The sequence below is a fragment of the Balaenoptera acutorostrata genome, chromosome 4, assembly GCF_949987535.1.
Source record: "Balaenoptera acutorostrata chromosome 4, mBalAcu1.1, whole genome shotgun sequence".
NCBI lineage: Eukaryota > Metazoa > Chordata > Mammalia > Artiodactyla > Balaenopteridae > Balaenoptera > Balaenoptera acutorostrata.
In genome coordinates, this window is record NC_080067.1 from 115,250,093 (window position 1) to 115,271,705 (window position 21,613).

General features: G+C 31.6%; 1 pseudogene; it reads left to right on the top strand.

Moving 5' to 3' along the window:
* Positions 1 to 21,613, top strand: part of LOC102999182 (40S ribosomal protein S6-like) — a 196,737-nt pseudogene that overhangs the window by 21,842 nt on the left and 153,282 nt on the right.

Below are 21,613 nucleotides of genomic sequence, written 5' to 3' on the forward strand. Positions count from 1 at the left end.
CAAATAGCCTTATTCATATTGCTATTTCAAAATAGCATTTTAAGGATGACCATGGTAAAAGACTCTGTAGTTAAATTTTCAAGTTTTGAAACTAATTTATGTGATTAAAATCTGTGTGTTGACACAGGAAAACATATTTTTAAAATCTTTCAAGTAATTGAGAGCTAAATTTAAAGATATTGTATTTCATTGTTTATTTCCAATGAAACTTCAAAAATAAATATTATTCATGAGTTTCTTATTGTTCATTAGTCTGGCTATTTTTAGACAATTATTTTTTAGTTGTTCTTTTAGATACACTTTCAAAATCTAACTTAAGTTTCAAGGTGGAAAAGATAAATGATTTTGGAGCATTCTATTTTTCTAATGTTATTTTATATAAACTGGGTGTGTAAATAGATTATTATGAAATAGCAAAGTCTGCTTATGGCAACTCATTGTAGTAATGCCTTTCTCAAGTAAGTATTCTTAATAGGAATGATAATTAAATCTTCAAATTTTAGCAAATTAGTAACTTACAAAATAGAGTAGTTTGTTTGTGGCATAAGTGTTTTAGTAATTGCGAATTATGAAGACAATTCACAATAGCAAATGGTACTTCGGTTTGCAATGGAAACTTCACTATATATTTTTTTAAAATTTCTATTTATTTATTTATGGCTGTGTTGGGTCTTCCTTGCCGCGTGCAGGCTTTCTCCAGTTACAGCGAACGGGGGCTACTCTTCATTGTGGTGTGCTAGCTTCTCATTGTGGTGGCTTCTCTTGCTGCGGAGCGCAGGCTCTAGGCACACGGGCTTCAGTAGCTGTGGCACGAGGGCTCAGTAGTTGTGGCTCGCAGGCTCTAGAACGCAGGCTCAATAGTTGTGGCACACGGGCTTAGTTGTTCCGCAGCATGTGGGATCTTCCCCACCAGGGATCGAACATGTGGCTCCTGCACCGGCAGGCAGATTCTTTCCCTGGTGACACTGCATCACCAGGGAAATCCCTATTTTTTAATTTTAATTTAATATTAGTTTATTGGGTTGATATGAAATATTTATTCAATACCTGATACTATTTTTTTGTGTAAACTGCACTTCATTTTCACTGCTTGAGTTCTTACTGTTCAAAGATTTTTGAAGATGTTGCACTGTTTGCCCTATTTGGTCATAACTCTGCTTTTTCCAGATTTAACGGGATTTATTGTTTTCTGTTAATAGTGACATTTCGGGGCTTCCCTGGTGGCGCAGTGGTTGAGAATCCGCCTGCCAATGCAGGGGACACGGTTTCGAGCCCTGGTCTGGGAAGATCCCACATGCCGCGGAGCAACTGGGCCCGTGAGCCACAACTACTGAGCCTGCGCGTCTGGAGCCTGTGCTTCCAACAAGAGAGGCCACGATAGTGAGAGGCCCGCGCACCGCAATGAAGAGTGGCCCCCGCTCGCCGCAACTGGAGAAAGCCCTAGCACAGAAACGAAGACCCAACACAGCCATAAAATTAAAAAATAATAAATAAATAAATTAAAAAAAAAAAAGAGAGTGAGTTATAACATCACTCAAGAGCCAAAATATGAAAAAAAAAAAAAAATAGTGACATTTCATTGGTTTGGTTGCTCTAGAGCCATTACTGTATAACCATTGTCTCAGGGGCTCAGGGATAGGTAGGGAGGGATTTACTCATATCTTGTCCACTAGGGAAACTAAAGGGGAGGATAGATGGAGAAGCCAATCCTATTTCATGGTTTTGCTAAATCATAACAGTACTGTAGGACTTTCTTGACTCCCTAATGTTTATTGTTCTAATAGACATGATTCATTAGTCTCTTTGAATTGTGGTGCTTCATTCAATGAGGTATCATTTACCAAATTATCCCCTTTTTGTCACTGTATTCATTAAATATTCTATTCCTGAAGTGTCAAAATAAAGAAACTTTAGATATTTCTATCTATTGTTTACATTCATATCAGTCCAAAGTCAGTAATGTTCCACTTTGAATCTCTAAAATTTCTGAAATCTAAATTATAATGAGAAAAGTACAATATTACCTTGCATTTTCAACTTAGTTTTAATATTATCAATGGGATTTAGAACTTTGAAATGCCATAATATGTTAATATTATGCTTTCTATCAATTATTTTGCAAATATATTTGATTGATATACGTGCCATAGATTACTCTGTTAATAAAATTTAACTATTGTACATAGGAATTGTAATTGACAGCAGATATTTTTAATGATCTCAATTAATTAATTTGGGTGTCTATGTTGAATAAATTAATCCCCATATTGACATTTTATTTTTAATACTGCTCTAAGATTCTATGTGTTTTATACTGCAGTAGACAAGTAAATTAAACCAGATGTGTGAGCAAGACAATGATGGAGGAAAAAGAAGGAAAAAGAAATTGGAAAGAATAAGAGATAAACTGACAGCCTTCTAAAAGTTCCATTTTCCTTTATTCTGGACTTATGCATAGTTTATTAAACTCCAGTGAAGACTAAACATATACTGAGCACTGAAACTGAAGTGTTACTTTTAGTGGAAACAATAGAGACTTCAATTATATAGTACTTTCATATATATCTTTGACATCTTGTCTGAAATTGCTTCAAAAAATAAAAATAACGAATCACAGATAATAATTATCAGATGACTCAGTTAAATGTGATGATAAATTCTAGCTTTGACAGAGCAATTAAAGTTTCTATTTTATAGATTAAAAAAGAATTCCTTTTCATTTTGTAAATTAGCACAAAATGCTCCAAATTCATGTTATCAGACACCACTTAATTCAGCATACTAAAGAAAAAAAGGTGTTATAAAGGATAGCAGTAGTAAAATAGCCACTTAAAACTCTAGAATTCATAAAAATGCCTTGTTGGCCATATATTCTTTGAGAATAAATGCTGCAATAATTCAAACTACAACAATTAATATTTAATTGATTCAGAGTCAATCAAGTCATATTGCTTGATTTTAATATGGGTTTTGAAATGAAATAATACATAAATGAATGTGTATGGGTGTGTGTACACCCATAACATGATCATTTTTACCGTTAAAAGATAAAATGTAACATTATAGAATGATATATTTTTTAGGAAAGTATATCAAAGAAAATGTTAAATTTCAATTAGGCACATAATGGGATTCAAACATTTTATTCTCTCTTTTCAATATTCTTCTAAAGATGTACACATTTGTGTGTTTTTTAAACTCCATTTTGAAAAATTTGATCGCTGTGTTCAGAATGAAAAATATAGCTTTGAATTTCCCTGAAGACATTTCAATATCTTCTTAATTGTTTTAATTTCATAAGTTTCAAACATAAATTATCTTTGAAAATCAGCAGTGTTTTAGAAGTATCTCAATTTTCCAAATGACTTTCTCTAGCAATCTCACTTCAATTTCTCTCTCTCTCTCTCTTATTTTTTTTCCCCCCCAAATTCTCTTTCTTCTTAGATCTTCATTTCGGAAGATTATGTGAGAGGAGGTATGGGTTATAAAATCATTTCAACCTCTTATTTCTGCAACTATCAAAACAGAAGCATATATTTATCAGTCTTTTTATTTTCTTGGGCCATTTTCTCTACAAATGTACAAGATGGGTTCAAAAATTTTATCGAATTTGCATTGATTGAAAGGGTGGGAATTGTTGATAAAGATTCTGGTTAAGATAAGACTGAGAAAAGCTTTGGGGTTGGTGGGAAACTGGACTGTACTGCCCACAGTACTATCAATAACAGGCACTGCTTACATTTTAAGATGGAAAGTTTTAATAAATATAGATACATAATGTTAAACATTTATATACAAGGAATGAGATTTTAAGCAAAATTAAGACAAGACACCAACTGATGAAGCTATTTACAACATACATAACAGAAAAAGCATTAGTAGTCAGAATGTATGGGATATTCTCCAGGTCAATAAGAACATTTAAAAAAAAAATCCAACTACAAGGGGAAAGGTGGGGGGGGAGGGATAAATCAGGAGTTTGGTATTAACATATACACACTACTATATATGAAATATTTAGACAATCAACAGGAACCTACTGTATAGCACAGGGAACTCTACTTAATATTCTATAATAACCTATATGAGAAAAGAATCTGAAAAAAAATGGATATATACATATATGTATAATTGAACCACTTTGCTGTACACCTGAAACTAACACAACATTGTAAATCAACTATACCCCAATATAAAATAAAAATTAAATTAAAGAAATCCAACGACAAAAATTTAAAAAGATATGAATAGGCAATTTATAGAGAGACCAAGGATTCATTGCACATATATGCCTATTTTGACTTGCAAAAGTTTAAATGTTAACTGGGTTGGCGAGACGGGAAGTCATTAGCAACTTATATGCCTCTGGTAGAAATTTAAACTGATAAAAACATTTTTAAGGAATAATTAGGTGATATCTATTAAAGGTTAAAACATATATTCCAAAAGACAGTGGACACAGCTAATAACTGACTATGGAAAGACTTTTAGTGCTTGTTCTCATCCTACTCTTCCATTTTTCCCAACATATGGTGGATTATATTTCCTACCCTCCTTGAATTTAGGTTGGGCCACATGACATTTTCTGGCCAATAGGTTGTGAGTAGGAATGTCATTTGCTTTTTCAATCCAAAGCATTTAATTGCTCGTATGCAGATCCAGTTTTTTCTTCCCTGACCCTGTAGATAAAAGTTGCATATTCCAGCCCTAATATTCAGCTATGGAGATATCTTGAATCACTAGTGACCACATTGTTTCAAATGCATTGTGAATTTTCTGAAACTATACTGGGCTTAGCATAAATATGTATTGTTTTAAATCAGTGATATTTGCGGTTCGTTATCATAGCACAACATGAACATTCCTGACTAATACTACTTCTTAAAACTGTCATACATATGTCAAAGCACAACACACACTGTAACAACCTCTATAATTTTAACTAAGTAAACATCTAAATCACGTAATGGAAAACTATGCAGCAAGTAAACGAACAACCTATCTTCCACATATAAAAACATTAATTTATTGAATAATGTGGGCTCACAGGCATACAAACTAGAAAAAAAAAATTTTTCTCTTCACAGACTTCTCACATGTTCCCCTGAGCATTCAGGATCCCCTTTACCTAATGACAATATGAGCGGATCTCATGCCTTGTCAGTTATTCTCAAGTAAAAGGATGGTTTCTGTTTAAAATTCTAGTCCAACCTAATGAATACTTAAAAAAATATATACAGTTCAAAGCTCATGCCCTGCTCCCAGCCTAGGCCTTACCAGTGAATTGAGGACTAATATTTCTTAGTTTCTGTTCCCTCGGGAACATTCCACATAGTTCTTTGCCAATGAACACTGGGAAATAGCCTGCATAGGAATGGCCTCAGTGCTGTTATTTACCTGCTAAATATTGGCAGCGCTAGTTCCATTCTGATTGGCCATTGCATTGTCAATATTTGTTAAATATTTAAAAAATTTACCCCATCAGTGTCCCCTTTAAGAAGTGCAAGCCCAGGTGCCTTTTCTGCAAATTGTCTTTAAGAAAAATCAATTAATATTGCCACACCCAATGTTGGATATACAGCTTGACTACCTATAGCGTTAAGTACTCTATGCTTGCTTTTTCAGGCTGCTCCACCCACACACCAAATTTTAGGTGTCTCAGGTTTGGACATAGGGACATCTAGGTTGACACAGGTAGCTTTCACTGAACAGGAAGCTAGTCTACTGCAATTATGTTTAAATATCAAATACTTTAAAATCTATATACCTGTGCAGAAAGAGTATTTCATATTTGACTCTAAAAAATTAGTATATAGAAAGATGTAATCTTGCAGGAAAACATTCTTAATATTCATCACTATTCCACACTACTCCAGACTCATGAAATACTTAGAAAAGAATATTCTTCTGTCACCTTTACCAGCAACTCTTTCTGTTCTCCTTTAAACAACCAGTTTCTCCAAATCTTTTTAGAAGTTTCACTCTTCTGCATCAATGTACTGTTTTTATGTCATTAAAGTTTCACAGCATTGAACATCTGTTCTGTGTTGTTAACTAATCCTAAATTTAATCATCTCTAGCATTCATTTTGTAAACTACTCCTGATTAGTTTACCATGTTCTTTCCGTTATCTATCTACTATCTATGTATCTATCTATCTATCTATGTATCTATGTATCTATCTCTCATCTACCTACCTACCTACTTACCTATCTTTATTTTTATATTGTTTTCCTGAAAGACAACGAAAATATTTTGGAGGCAAGATGTGTGTGTCCATCTTCATGTGAAGAATACCAAATGTTTATTCTTATAAAAATTTATAAAATAAAGTTATAATAAAATTGAGAGACAGAGAGTAAGAGAGACAGAAAGAATACACATTAATAACAATGAGTGCTAGGTACATAGCTACATTAAATAAATATTTGCTGAATTAAAAATTAAAAAATAAATTTGTGAACATACTTGAAAACTTAGATGACAAATGGTATATAATTCCCAGAAAAATACTACTTATCAAAATTCCCTTAAATAGACTATGGAAAACCAATTAGTTCTAAGAACAGGAAAGACATTAAATCATATTTTAAAAAATTTGCCTTAGAAGCTATTACGTAAAAACATGTAAGTTTTTCAAACCTCAATTTGCAAATAATTCCTAGTTCCTACAAACTGTTTCAGAAAATGAAAAAAGAGTAAAACCTATTTAACTCAGTTCATAAGGCTACTAAAATCTTATGAGTAAAACTGCATAGGATATCATTAAAAAGAGATATAAACCAATTTCCCTTGACAATGTAGAAATAAAATTTCTGAGATAATTGTTAAAAAATAAATTCACTCACATGTTAAAATGTTTAAACCATCATAATCAAGAAGAACTCATACCAAGTAAGCAAAGATATCTCATTTTTGAAAACTCTCTTAATTTATTTACCTACATTAACCTATTTAAGGAGAAGAAACACGATTATTTCAATAGATGTAAACCAAAAAAATGAAATTCAAAATCGGTACATGGTATTATAACTTTAAAAATTAATAAAGGATGAGAAATTCCTTGACCTTTAGCAAACAACATAACTAATTTTCTCTCTACCTTCCCATTTCCTAATCATCACATATGTTTAGGACAAATTGTAGACTTTATTTTTATTCTGTCTCAATAATCTATCTATTCTAGGACATAACGATATGTAGATATTTGATATATGGGGGTGGGTAGAGAAATAGATCCTTTTCTTATAACTTACAATAAAATAAATTGCTAATGAATGAGAAACCAATAGTGAAATTGGAAGTTGAAAAATAATTTGAAGTTACATAGTATTTTTTAGTAAAATAAAAAAACTCAGAACTCAGAAAACAAAATAGCAATAGTACTGCATTAAATTATTAAACATACAAATGGCAGAGAAACATAAATTATATTCAAAGAAAAGATACAAAGTGGATGGAGATATTTTCAGCATTATCAATAAGGCAATAAAATTCAGAATATATATAAAGAAATTTCTATAAACTAGAAAAAATAAGAAGTGAACAATAATCAAAGGTAATGCATATGAAATTCAGGCAATGTGATAGGAAAACAAAAATTTGTATATAATTGCTAGTGACATATTCATTAATGCAATTTCTTGGTAAAAATAATTGGCATTTTTCAAAAAAAATTGTTGGTGTATAACACACACTTAGCAATTTCTATAGAGAGATGATGAGAATCAGGGTCAAGTATTCACTGAACGTCAAATACTGAATAAGTACATGATCTCCAGAGTGAGACTGTCTGTATTTGGATCTTGAGACCATTAGTTATTAGTTCTCTGATCTTCAGGAAGTTTTTTTAAACCTTCTGTGCCTAAATTTTCAAATGTCCTCATCTATAAACATATTATATCTCTGTGGATACATAAATATGCATGCATGCATGCACACACATATGTGTATATGTATGCTTGAATAGATGTATGGGTGTGTGTGTATGTATGAAAATTATAGGAATATGCCCTGGTTACGTGACTAATACATAAAGGTAGTTGGTATTGAAGAAGTGGGTGATAAGTGGGATCTTAGAAGGAAAACAGAAGCAGTTTGAGATATCAACTTTATTTGTTACTTTAGGTAAAATATATAAAGCAAGTATAAATATACACAATAATATTGTGGAATGTAAAGAAAGGCATGCCCATTACATTATTTTTTTATAGTTTATGTACACTTTTGTCAATCATAAAAATATTTAAATACAGAAAAAGGAAAGAAAAATGGGAGGTGTGGAAATGAAGATAATATACACAGTGGGTTTGAGTAGCATAGATCTGCTTTACTAAAGATGGGAGAATTTCTGAATGCCAATGGAAAGAATTCACTGGAAAAAGCAGTTGATGATGTAGCAGTAAGAGGATATGATTTCCAGGAATAAGCTCTTGAGCTTATTCTGTTTGTGATTGAACACCTAGACAGAAGTGTTGGCTTTTGAATGCTGCATAACTCAACAGGCATAACGGATACGACCTTAGACACTGAAGCTAGAGGATTAAGGTGTATTTTTGTTTAACTAGCTTTGAAGGAAAAGGCATCTCTCTTGAATCATCTTTCCTTCAGCAAAGTATAGGTGTTCTTTGTTTTTTTACTTATTCTTGGCATAATTGTTAAATTGATAGTAGCATCTCTGTGTATGTGTATGTATGTAAAAAGGCATATTCATTCTAACCACGAAGGAATCAAAATAATGCCTTTAATTACTTTATCATGTCCTAGGAGAATTTATCCAAAGGGCAACTTTGTGACTATGTGCAACTTAGAGTCCCTATATGAGACTTATTTTCTAACCTATATTAAAAATAGCCTCGTATCTGTGGTAGAAAACTATTCTGTCCTTTGTAATAAAGCTCAATTATTTGATCTATTTTACATTTAGTGTATTGATTTGCTGATTTGATATTAAAGGTTCAATGAATTAAATTTCACTGACTTATTTTTCTTATTCTCTTTGGTTCAGTTCGTTATCTAGTCACCAACATCTTGAAATGTTTTGTGCATAAATTCCATCCTAATGTGTTAGTTTATGTTTTAAAAGCCATAAGTCCAAAATATTAAGACAAATAAGCACACTGGTTGATGAAATGGTCTCTGATATATTACAAAAAACAATGTTTCATTGCATGTATATATACACATATAACAAAACAGTTCCAAAAATGTTCTGGTTCTCTTATCCTTTTCATCATTAAAGTCACCCAATACAAAATAATTTGATTTTGTTTTTGTTTTTTTGGGGAATTACAAAATTAAAATAGTCAAACTAAAGCATTGTAGGCAGCAAGTGAGCCTACAAGAGACCTTTGAGTACATGATAAATTAAGCATGGCTTCACCCAGAAATACTGCTTCTCAATTGCATGCAACAATCAGAATCAAGATTTCTCTAAGGGAACTAATTAAATCTTCTAATGCTAAATCATATTTCAAAATTTCTTCTTCCTTTGACCACTTAAAGGGAAATTATTTTTCAGTATCAGTAATGTAAATATGGCAATGAAAAATCCTATATTAGAGTTTTCAAAAATAGTAAGTATAGAAGTTTAAGACAAAGTAAATTGTTGGTTACTATTAATGTGATCAATTTGTATTTTTCTCATTTTTTCTAGATTTCTTTCACCCTGGTTAAGGAGTCTATTTAACAGATCAGTATTTTCTCACCTACATCCTATTATTAACCTTAATTTAATTCATATTTAAGATAAAATATTAGATCTAGGTTTGCTATTTCAACTAATTAAATAAGACTCAATATCAATTCTTCATTATCCTCTGCAAATGCAGAGTTAAGAAATTACTTTGAAGAATTCCATGCAGTACATTCAGTGAGCAATGAAGTAATCAATAAAACTATTGTTTTTATCCATTAATTAGAATATTGTATATATATTAATGTACTTATGATTTGCACAGAATTTAAAATCATGCTTTTAAAAATGTTTAGAATTTGTAACTACTTCAGAGTATACCTGCTTAGAGGTGGATGGTCAACATTAATCTCTGTATGTGCACATTTGTCAGAATTTTTAACCTGATATTAAAGTTAGTGATACAAAGCAATTTTTACTAATTTTTTTTTCTGAAGGCTTCACTGTGCTAAAAATATCATTTTAGATCTTAGATCCAAAGGTATTCATTTGAAAGGGTACTCAATATACAATATTTCTCTGTGGTCACCGCATTTTGTTCAGGTTAACCAAACGGCATCCCACTTTAAGTACTTTTTATGATATTGCCCACAATAAAAACGAACAAGATAATCTTACAAGAGCTTGAAACATGTAAATATAATTTAGTGAATTACATTACTGACTTTAATTCCAATACAAAACTAAAAATTTAGAAATATAAATGTATTTTTCATGTTTAGACTGGACTTTTGATGTTTCTAAATTAAATTTTAAAGTAATTAAATTAGAAAACTATAGTCTCATAATTAAATATTATAGCCAGGCAAATATGCAAAATGCCCCAAGGCTTGGAGAAAAACTGGATTAGTGGTTTTAATAAGGATGTGCTTCACAGAAATGTTATTATGAGTTATTTTCTTGGATTGTAACCATGCTTCTAGAAAATGGTTTAAATAAGATGGTAGAGACATAGCTTTCTGTAGTACCACATTATCTTGCATTATTTGCGGGTTTTTTTTTTTTTACCATTTAGAAAATAATTTCAGTATCATTATTTTATCTTGGTACAGATGATCAACATGTGTAAACAATGTTCAGTAATAATTTGAGAGATATTCAAGGCAGTAGTTGACACAATATTATGCCAAAGAAGACTTTCTCTCTCTCTGTCTGTCTTTTTTTCTCTCCCTCTATGTAAAGCACCATTCTCTCAATGTATCTAATCAATTAATATGTCAGAATGTAATAATGCCTGCCTTGAAATATTACACAAACATGTTTTGCAAATCATACAATGTTTCCCTTATTTTGAACTTAGCTGTGGCTTTTGGCTAAAGACCAATTTCTTGAGTAAGACAAATTTAATATTCTTTTCTTTACAATTGCTGAGCATGAAATAGTATTCTAAGCCACTACTGGCATTTCAGGACAACTACAAACAAGCTTTCTAGCATGACAAAATAGTTTCCTACATTGAGAATCACCTTTGATCTTCCTCACAGACCTTTGCTATAATGTGCACAGAATTATGAAAAGGAGCTTAAAATGTCACCTTCTTTTCATAGAATAATTTTATTATAGAAAGATGCATACTACAAAAGAGCTTTTAGAAAATTATGTAGATTCATTTTACTAAATGTTAGATGGTTACTGACATTTTTTTCCAGACTGTATCTTTTTCAGATTTTTTTGAAACAATCACCAGTTTACGGAAACAGGCATACAATGTTTTAACAATTATATTTTCTATAGAGTGAAATAATAATGGGCTCATGGATAAACTTAATGCACCTAATAATGGCTGTAGAGATATGATAAAAAGAAAATATTCTGTCTACACAATGTTTCCTTGGATTCCCATGACCAAATCTAGAAACATAAGTGATTGTCTCCAAAAAATAGATGTAATCTAAAACTTAAGTCTAAACTTTTGAAATAGCACAAACCATCAACCTAAAGACCAAAGAACTTAATAAAATATTATGTCTAGTAACTTATAAATAAATAAATATTCAATAGATGACACAAAATTAGGATATATCTGTGACCTGAATTAATACAGATTCTTCATGTACTTCTAAAGTAAACATTTTAATAGGATTGTGGAACGAGTTATCAGAATGCTTAATAGAAGATATTCTCATCTTTGGTAAAACTTTGTGCATGGGTGTAGGGTTTCAAGAAAAGTTGTCACTTAGAAAGATTTCTGGACAAAATATTTCAGTATCTGTATCAATGTCTATTTTCTCTGTTATTCATATGTTTCAAAGATGTACCTTCTGTAAAAATGTTCTGCCTTTTGAAATTAGTATATACTTATGCCATATGCTCAGATAATTTTTAGAGTAAAACAGTCTTTGCATTTATTAATCAATCAGCTTGATCAAAGTATTATTCATTTAGTCAAAACTCACCCAAATTAGTTGATTAACCCAAACAGTGAACACATACTTATCGTGTTCAATCTCAATGGGAACATGAACTCCCTAGCTTCTGCTATGTTTCCTGGGTAAATTATTTCTTTCATATTAATTAGATTCAATACGATTTTTCTTTCATATAAAATCTTTCTACAACTACCTACAAACTTTCTACTTTAAATCTTATGAATCAATAATAACAGTAACAATAACAAGTTGCTACTTTGCACTAGGAAAATCCTAAGCAATTCACTAAGAGCAATTTCATTTAGCCTCACAACAACTTATGAGATAGGGCCTATGTTCATCACCATTTACCTTATGTGGAAACTGAAGCATGTTCAATTCAGGGGCTTCTTAATAGCACAGAGAATAAGTGGCAGTGATGAGATTTGAATTCAAACAATCTATGTGTAAAGCCTATGTATTTAAACACTATACTTACATTTCTCCTATTTCCTATGCAATAGAAGCCTTATATTTGAAATCTGTCTGTTTCCTGCCACCACAGGATAAATTTTTACCATCTGCATTTAAATTTTCCTCATTTTTCTTGTTTGACTAGAGAAGATGTTGATCTTCTAAAGCTAATTTCCCCACTTACCAGCCAGAGCTTATCTTTTCCACTCTTCTCATGGCATCTTCCATCCACTATTTTCATTCACCCCTGATCAGTGAATCTCTTCTTCATTACTAGTTTATTTTCATAAAAATTTAATCATGATCAAGTGTCTCTAACCTTAAAACAAAGAACAGTGAAACAACAAAATCCACAAATAGAGATGTCTCTCCAGCTTCTACTCTTCTCTTTTTGCTATCAAAACTTAATATTATACAATAATCAAAAGTGACTCTTCTCACTTTGCCTTCTATTTACTCTGAAGGCCACTGTTCTGTTGAATATCTCCTGAAAATAATTTGTCTTCCACACTCTGTGTAAAATCCATGAGACAATTTCAATTTCTTTTCACTTCTTCATTTAGCAATATTTGACTTTGTCATTAATAATTTCCTTCTTGAAATATTATTTCAAATGTGTTCATATTGCCACACTATCTGATTTCCAATACCTCTTCCTCAGATGCTTTCTCACTGAGCACCTATTTTTTTCCCTTTCTATACTCCCCTCCATATAGTCATTCCTTAAGGATCACTCCTCACCTCTCTTCTCTAGCTATATGTTATCCCTAAGCAAACACTTCATGTTCTATCTCTTTATCCATTAAGCTACCCTAATATTTGTACATGGAATTCTGATCTAGACATACACTGAAGTCTAGTTGTCTTTAATACGTAACATCAATTTTCCCCACACATAACCAGTTGCAATACCCTTTCGAGAAGATTTCCTAATTGTTCCTAATTTGTCTATTTGTTACCCCATTCACTGTTTTCACTTAAATAAAGGACACATCTATTTTTGTTTGAATTATTATGACTGTATTAATTTTTACACTTATAAAATTTGGCCTTCTCCAATTCCTTTAGTCACGTAAATGTAGAGTGAACTTTATATAGCTTAAACCTGATTATGATCACTCCTTTGATCAAAACATTTCACTGAGTCTCCATTACATTTAGAATCAAGTCCACACTCATTAACATGACTCCTACATTTTCTGGTTCTTATGAGCTCTTTAGTCATATCTCATCAGCTTTGCAAATGCTAAACCCTTCTTAATGAATTTTCCTTAATACTCAGAGATGGTGTAATACATTTTAGTCAACCATTTTGTTGTTTCTGCCAGGAGCACCTTTTTCTCGCTTTACCTCACTCACATGTGAATGCATACCTAAGCTTTGTCTGGAAGGCCTTGTTCAAGTCTCCAAGACTGGGTTAGGTGTTCATCCTGCATATTTCTAGTATGTTGTCTTAACACTTAACAATATGTTTTGTAATTTCCTGTTTGCTTGTCCCTGTTATCCACTATGTTTAAGTTTCACAAAGCAGGGTCAATATCTGACTTACTATCTCCTCAGTGATTAATATTTAATAGTTTCTCAATAAACATATTTCAATTAATACATTATTAAAAATATACATTAGTTTTCTCAAAATAATAAAATTGTTTTATGTATCTGTTTTCATTTTGCTATAGCCCACCTTCTACTCTAGATTTCTTTCACATTATTTTCTTTTGCACATGTTCAGTTGTATCCCCAAAATTACAATACTGCCAGAATTCAACCCTATGTGGTTGAGGGAATGATGGTGATATTTATAGAAACCTGAAAGTTGAAGGGAATAAAGATTGAGACAAATGTTAGAGATGACTGAAATTGTCTCACAATTTTGAGTTTGTGGAACTAGCAAAGTATTTGGAAAGCAATTTCTGGTAGGTAATAGAATTTGAAAGCCTGAAGCTTAGGAGAGAAGCCAGAGCTGAAGATCTGAAATTAATCTGCATAGAGTTAATATATAAACCTGGGGTTTTGATGATATGGTTAAGTAAGATGACTGAGAGAAATGAGAACTGTGAACCATAACCTGAGTTTTTTTCCACCATATTTAAGTTATGTAAACAAGAATAGAAGCAATGGAAGCAGGTAAAAAGAAGTCACAAAATTCAAGGGAGAACTGGAAATACAGAAAACAAGAAAGGAACATTAAAAAAAAAAAAAAAAACAGTGAGTTTTTTCCCCAGTATTATGATGAAGAACTATCAGAATGGTAGTGTCTGACAAATAACTTTTGGTTGTCAGGAGGGACATCATTGACTTTCTGGCCAGAAAATATGGTTTGCAAAACAACAATTTATCTTAAATAAATAAATATGTATTTATTTATTGAGCAATGACTATTTGCAAAAAGCCTATTGAAGCACAATAAAGAAGGTTAAAAGGAAGACTTATTTTAAGTCTTATTTCCTAATTTTAAGACTTACTTCCTAATTTCTAAGGGTTTAAAATCTACTGGGAAAGGTAGGCATAATAGTGCTAAGGTTTACTGAACTCTATACCATGTACTAGGTATTGTATTGAGCACTTCCTGTATTATGTATTCTTATAACAAGCCTATGAGATAGGTACTATTTTATCCATACTTTACAGAAATATAAACTTCATAAATACTAAATACGTTTCCCAAAGTCACAAAGGTAATTAATGATAGAGGCTTTATTTGAAAATTTATTTGATTTCAACTCGATTCTTTCCATCACACTTAATTACAGAAACTATAATACATGACAGATTGCAATAAGTGTTATAACAAGGGTGTCTTCTATATTAAAAAAATTGGTCTAAGATAACTTCTATGTGTATTTGAAAAAAAAAAAAAGTGTGTGAATACTGAGTATTTAAGAGGTTAAATATAACCAGCTATTCGTTGTTGACCTGTTATGATACAATGTCCTACCAAAACAACTATGCATGTGATACCAGAGATGTTGTTTGGTAGCCAATCTAAACAATATCAGTCTTTTTCTAGACCTTGGTCTACAGAGATAATATTATCTTATCTAAGTTAATGATACCATTCCTTACAAATTTAAACTTGGGTCTAACAAATTTCTTTCTAATCTTGTCTTTTTAATAGTGGCTATGTAAACTTTGGTGCTTTGGATAACAATTTTATTCCACATGAACAGTGAAGCAAAGAAAGCTCATTTGTAGTAAGAAAAATGAAGCAGATGTTCAGAGAAGAGAAAATACATGGAGAAAATGAGAGTCCTGAATATATGCTCCTTAAATATTCCACTCCATTTCTTAATTATGGATGCATTCTGGATATTTTATTATATGAAACAACCTGTAACTTAGAGGAAATTTATTCTACCTATTTACATTAATGCCAGTGTGTTTGCCACGTGTAATTAACGAGTCTTAATTACTAAAATTTTAGATGTGAAATACATTGCAAAGAAAGAATCAACAATATTTGAAAATTTGCTGGCATTTGGGACTGTGAGAGATAGATAATATTTTGATTTTAGAGATTTTAATCAGATCAAGGGAAGAGAAAATATTGTGAAATGAATAAAATAGGACTATGGAATAAGGGAAAGAGATAATGATTTTGGAATCAAAGTGTTATGTTTGATTTTCTGGTAGACTACAGAAGTGGAAATTTTCAGCAAAAACCTGTATATTGGGTCCAATAACTAAAGAGTGAAATCAAGGTTAAAGACAGATTTATACATATGATTTAATGAATGAGTGATATCTACATAGGCAGATAATATAAGGAGGGAAGACAAGAAGACTGAAGAGAAAATTTTAACCAAAATTTAACAGATGTTATCAGGTTCCAGAAGGGACAAAGTAGTGAGTATCAACATTATCCTCACACCAGAAATAATTATAAAACTTGATAGACTATATTAAATAAATTCTTCATATATTAGATACCAAAAAGTGAAGACGCTACCATTCAAATAAGGGTAACATATGATGTCAGTTCCACAATTACCCTGGCTTTCCACCTATGGTCATTTTTCAAACCATAGTACAGGGAAGTCCACTTAAAACAGAACAAAATGAAAAAGGAGAGAGCTGCATTATAAACTGCTAATGTATCTAGAATTTTCAGGACAGAGTACCAGCAATGACGGAACTATAAAAAGAAAGAGGTCCAGAAGTTTAAATAGGTTCCCTTGACTCTCTGTCAGATTATTAAGCTGCACATGCTCAAGGTGAGACTCCCTGAGATTTGGCAGAGAATAAATACCAGCTTGGTGGAAAACAGCCTACCGAGAGGTTGTGAGGTACATGGAAATTCTAGAACTCTAACAGTGATCAGAGAAATTACATTTACACCTAGTTTGAGAAGAACAAACTCACTCATTGCCCAGACAATCAGTTGAGACCCCAGAAAGATCACACCTTAATAGGAAATGGTCTACCCATTAAGGTAGTGCTCTAAAAACAGCATTATCAGAACTAAACATAAGCTTTTATAGGACAAAGTGAATCCACCAGTAAAATAATTGTGTGTCTACTAGAACAAAGCTCAAAATCTTTGGAAGAATAAAAGGAAATCCAGACTTTCAACAATTTAATATTCCCAATGCCAACATACAAGGAAAATTTTAGATATGGAAGACAACAGGAAAATGTAACACATAGCCAAGAGAAAAAAATAGTCAATAGAAGCAAATATAACAATGAAACAGAGCACTGAAAATGTTAAGTATGTTGTTAAATGGAAATATATATTACATACCATAGATATATACATACATATGTATATATGTATACACACAAGCACACATGCTTATGTATTTTTCATTTTTTTTATTTAAATGTAAAGACAGTAAGAAGATGAAAGTAAAAGGATAGAAGGATATAGTTTTAAGTATTAAGCATATTAAGCATAAGGAAGCTGGACTGGCTTAATAATATCAGAAAAAGTAGATGTCAAGACAAAGACATTTGTGAGCAAGAAAGATACTTTATAATGACTTAATAGTCAAAGTATTTAAAATAAATAAAAATTTTAACTTCTCTGTTCTTCAAAAAACAAAATGCAAAACTGGAAAGAACCAGAGAGAGAAATAAATATAATTTTAGGTAGAGATTTAATACTTCTCAGAAACTTGTATAATCAATTATAAAAATCAGTGACTGTTCAGGAAAATTGAAATGCTCTATAAACAAAATGAACATTACACACTGCATTCCTATCAAATATAGAATAAATTTTTTTCCCCAGAGGTACACAGAACATTCCGAGTAAGACCATGAGTCATAAGAAGCCCCTAATAGGTTTCAAAGTATTGAAATAATACAGAGAACAGTCTCTGACAACAATGGGATTAGATTGAAAATCAATAACAAAAAATTATACGGAACATCTCCACATATTGTAGATTGAGCAAAATATTTTAAATAATGGAGTCAAAGAAAAATTACGAAGAAAATTACAAAAAATATTGCACATGGAGTAATAATGAAAACACAATATGTCAAATCCAGTAAATTATTCTCCCTCTTTGCCCTCTCTTCTTTTCTGAAACTGAACAATTTACTATTAAAATTATTGGGTGCTTTACATCAAAGTAAGCATCCATGACAAAGACTGTAGGAGGAGTTAGATTGGCCAAGAGTGTGGTGTTGGAGCATGAGCAAAGTGAGATGGCTGACTGTAGAATGGCTCTCTTGGGGTGTCAGAAAATGATCAGGATTAGTAGGGTATATGAATGATCAAGTAGGTTTAGAAGAGTGTCAAACATAAGCTCATCTTGGTGAAGGATGTCAGAGTCCATAAGGAAATATTTAATCCTCATATCAGCCCTTGAAATATTTTCTCCATTTTGTGGTGAAGAAAATAAGAAACTGGAAGTTTAAATAGCTTTTCCAAGTTCATACAAACAGTAAATGGAGGGGGCTGGAATACATGGTGGATATACTATGTGTACATAACAATACATTAATATTTATAGAAGATGTCTGAAAATCATTGTTTGCAAGATGAGGGACATGTTTCCTTTTGTGTTGACATCAGAAAAGAAAATGTCAATGTAAGTTCAGAAATAAGCATATTTCCATGGCTAAAATTCCTTTAAAAAATCTTTTTAAGAGAAGGAGAGAAAGGTAATTATTAAAGTACAAACTGGTGAGTCATCCAAATAAATCCATGATACTAAAACAGTGTGTTGAGATGAGAGAAAAACATTTAATTTAAAGCTTCTGCCAGTTCTTTGTGTTTCTAATAGTGGAAACTAAAGGTAGATGACCTTTTTGTTTAATACAATACATTAATCTCCCCTTGGTTATTAAAGGAAAAGCATTGTCTGCAATGAAAAGTTTGAGATAAAAAGGAGCTGGGCTACTTTGCATAAAAAAAATAAAATGGTGGATACAATATTACTAGAACCTTACATGATTGTTGGACTTCCTGTACGTGGTTTTAGAAATATTTTTTTCAAGGTTCTGAGACTCAAAAGGGAAGAGAACTTAGAGGGTACATATGGTAAAGGGTCTATCTTGCAACAGAAGAAAGAGATAGGAAGTAAGAAATGTTAAAAATAATCTACTACATTTTAATAGTCTGATGTTAATAGACTAATATTCGTTTTTAATTTTTTTATTCTAAGATCCTTTTTATTCCCTTTTATTAAACATGAGTACCTCCTCCCCACTATCACTACCACCACTCTACTCCATCCTCTTTTTCCCCTCCCATATTAAATAGTTTTAAGTAAGCACTGTCCTTACCTGTATTTGTCTCAGTGTTACCTTGGGAAATAAAAAGAAGATCATGTCCTTCCTGGAGAAAAAGAATAGAAGTAAGCAGGAAGATGAGAATACTGGCACAGATTACTACAATTTGAACCATGGATATAACTTAGTTTTTCAAATAAGGAATATATTAATAAGGCTTATAATTTTAAAAACATAAAAAGATATAATGAAAAATGTCCTTCCCATTTCTGATTGTTCTTGCCATTCTTCCACACTAGGGAACCACTCATATTTTCTGGTGTATCACCCCAGAGTTTTTCACTCACATTTATACAAATACAAATTTAGGAATTTCTAATTTCCTACAGTTAAAAACATTCCTATGCACACTGTTCTACCCTATACTTTCTAAATATACAGATACATTTTAAAGAACACTCTCTGTAACTGTATAAAGAGCTTTCTTAGAGCTTCATAATATTTGCATATAGATATATTATTTAAATCTTAATTAATATTTAGACTATCTCCAATCATTTGCTCTAAAATAAATGATGCAATGACTGATACTATAAACATATTTCTATATAAATCTGCAAATACATCATTTGGAAAAACACTCAGAAGTAGAATTGATAGATCAAAAGTTATGTGAATATTGCTACAATGCTTTTCATAGGGTTTGTGCTAGTTTATCCTCCTATCAGCAAAGTATGAGTTGCTCCTTCCCAAAAGACTTGCCAAGTGTGATCAAAGGTACCCAGATATACCAACCAGATAGAAGAAAAGAGTATATTTCATGAGGGAGGTTAAACATCTTTTCATATGTTTAAACGGTCTTTTTAAAAATTTTATCACTGTTTATGTTCTTTCCAATTTTTTGTTGGGTTTTGTTTTCTAGGATTCTTCATGTATTAAAAAGTATAGCCCAGGGCTTCCCTGGTGGTGCAGTGGTTGAGAATCTGCCTGCCAATGCAGGGGACACGGGTTCGAGCCCTGGTCTGGGAAGATCCCACATGCCGCGGAGCAACTAGGCCCGTGAGCCACAACTACTGAGCCTGCGCGTCTGGAGCCTGTGCTCCGCAACAAGAGAGGCCGCGACAGTGAGAGGCCCGCGCACCGCGATGAAGAGTGGTCCCCACTTGCCACAACTGGAGAGAGCCCTCGCACAGAAGCGAAGACCCAACACAACCAAAAATAAATAAATTAATTTAAAAAAACAAAACAAACAAACAAAAAAAACCCCTCTACTTGTAAACTGCCTTCACTGATTAAGTCCCCTTTAGTAAAAAAAAAAAAAAAAAAAAAAAAGTATAGCCCATTAATCTGAGATATGAGATGAAATTTCTTTCCTGGTTGGCTTTTGTATTGTGATTTTGCTTATGATATGCATGTCTGTGTGTGTGTCTGTGTTAATACAGAAGTTTTTTTATTAAAAAGTTAATTTTATTAATCTTTTATTTTATCATATTATATTTAGTTTTGTATTTGGAACCAGAGTTAGAAAGGCCTTTTTTTCCTGTGTTTTCAAAGAAATATTCCAATCTTTTACATTTTTTTATTGTTTTCTTTTTTTTAACTTAAAGCTTAAACCAATTTGCAATTTATCATGGCATATGGTATGATGATCGAAGTTTACCCTTTGTTTATGGCTAGAAAGAATATGTTATGCCTATTCCACGCACCAACTCTTATTTCGTGTCTATGGTAGTATTTTAAGTTATTTTTGGTTTATTATTATACAAGTCTTCAACATTTCTCTTTAAATTTATTCATAAGAATATTATATTTTATTTATGATTGTGATATTTCCTACATATTGGTCTTCATATGTATGAACATAGTTGTGACATATACAATTGACTTGTTATAGTTTCCTTGTAGTTTTTAATAGTTCTTTGCTTTTTCCTTTCAGATATACTGGTATATTATTTATGTGAATGATATTTTTATCTCCTCCCTTCATTTTTTATAACTATCGCACCCTTCTCTTCTATTACTGCATTGGCGAATGCATTTGTCTTGTTTCTAGCTTCCGTAAAAATTCCAGTAGTGTTTTCCCATTAAACGTGATACTCATTTTAGAATTGAGGTAGAACTATGTTATCATATAAAGAATATTTCTATCCAATCAAATAATAATTCTGATAAATGGTTTTTCAATGACTTTGTTAATGCTTTTTCATCATCTATGTAGATTACCAGGTTTTTTATCTTTTGATCTCAAAATAAGGTGTTCAGTTAACAAATATTTTTTAAGCACGCATTATTTATATCAATAGTTTTATAAATGTTTACCTAAATTTGCATTCCTAGCATTAAATCCTACTTTGTCAAAATATATTTTACTTTTGATGTGTCCATATCATTAATTTACTAACTGTAGTAGTCA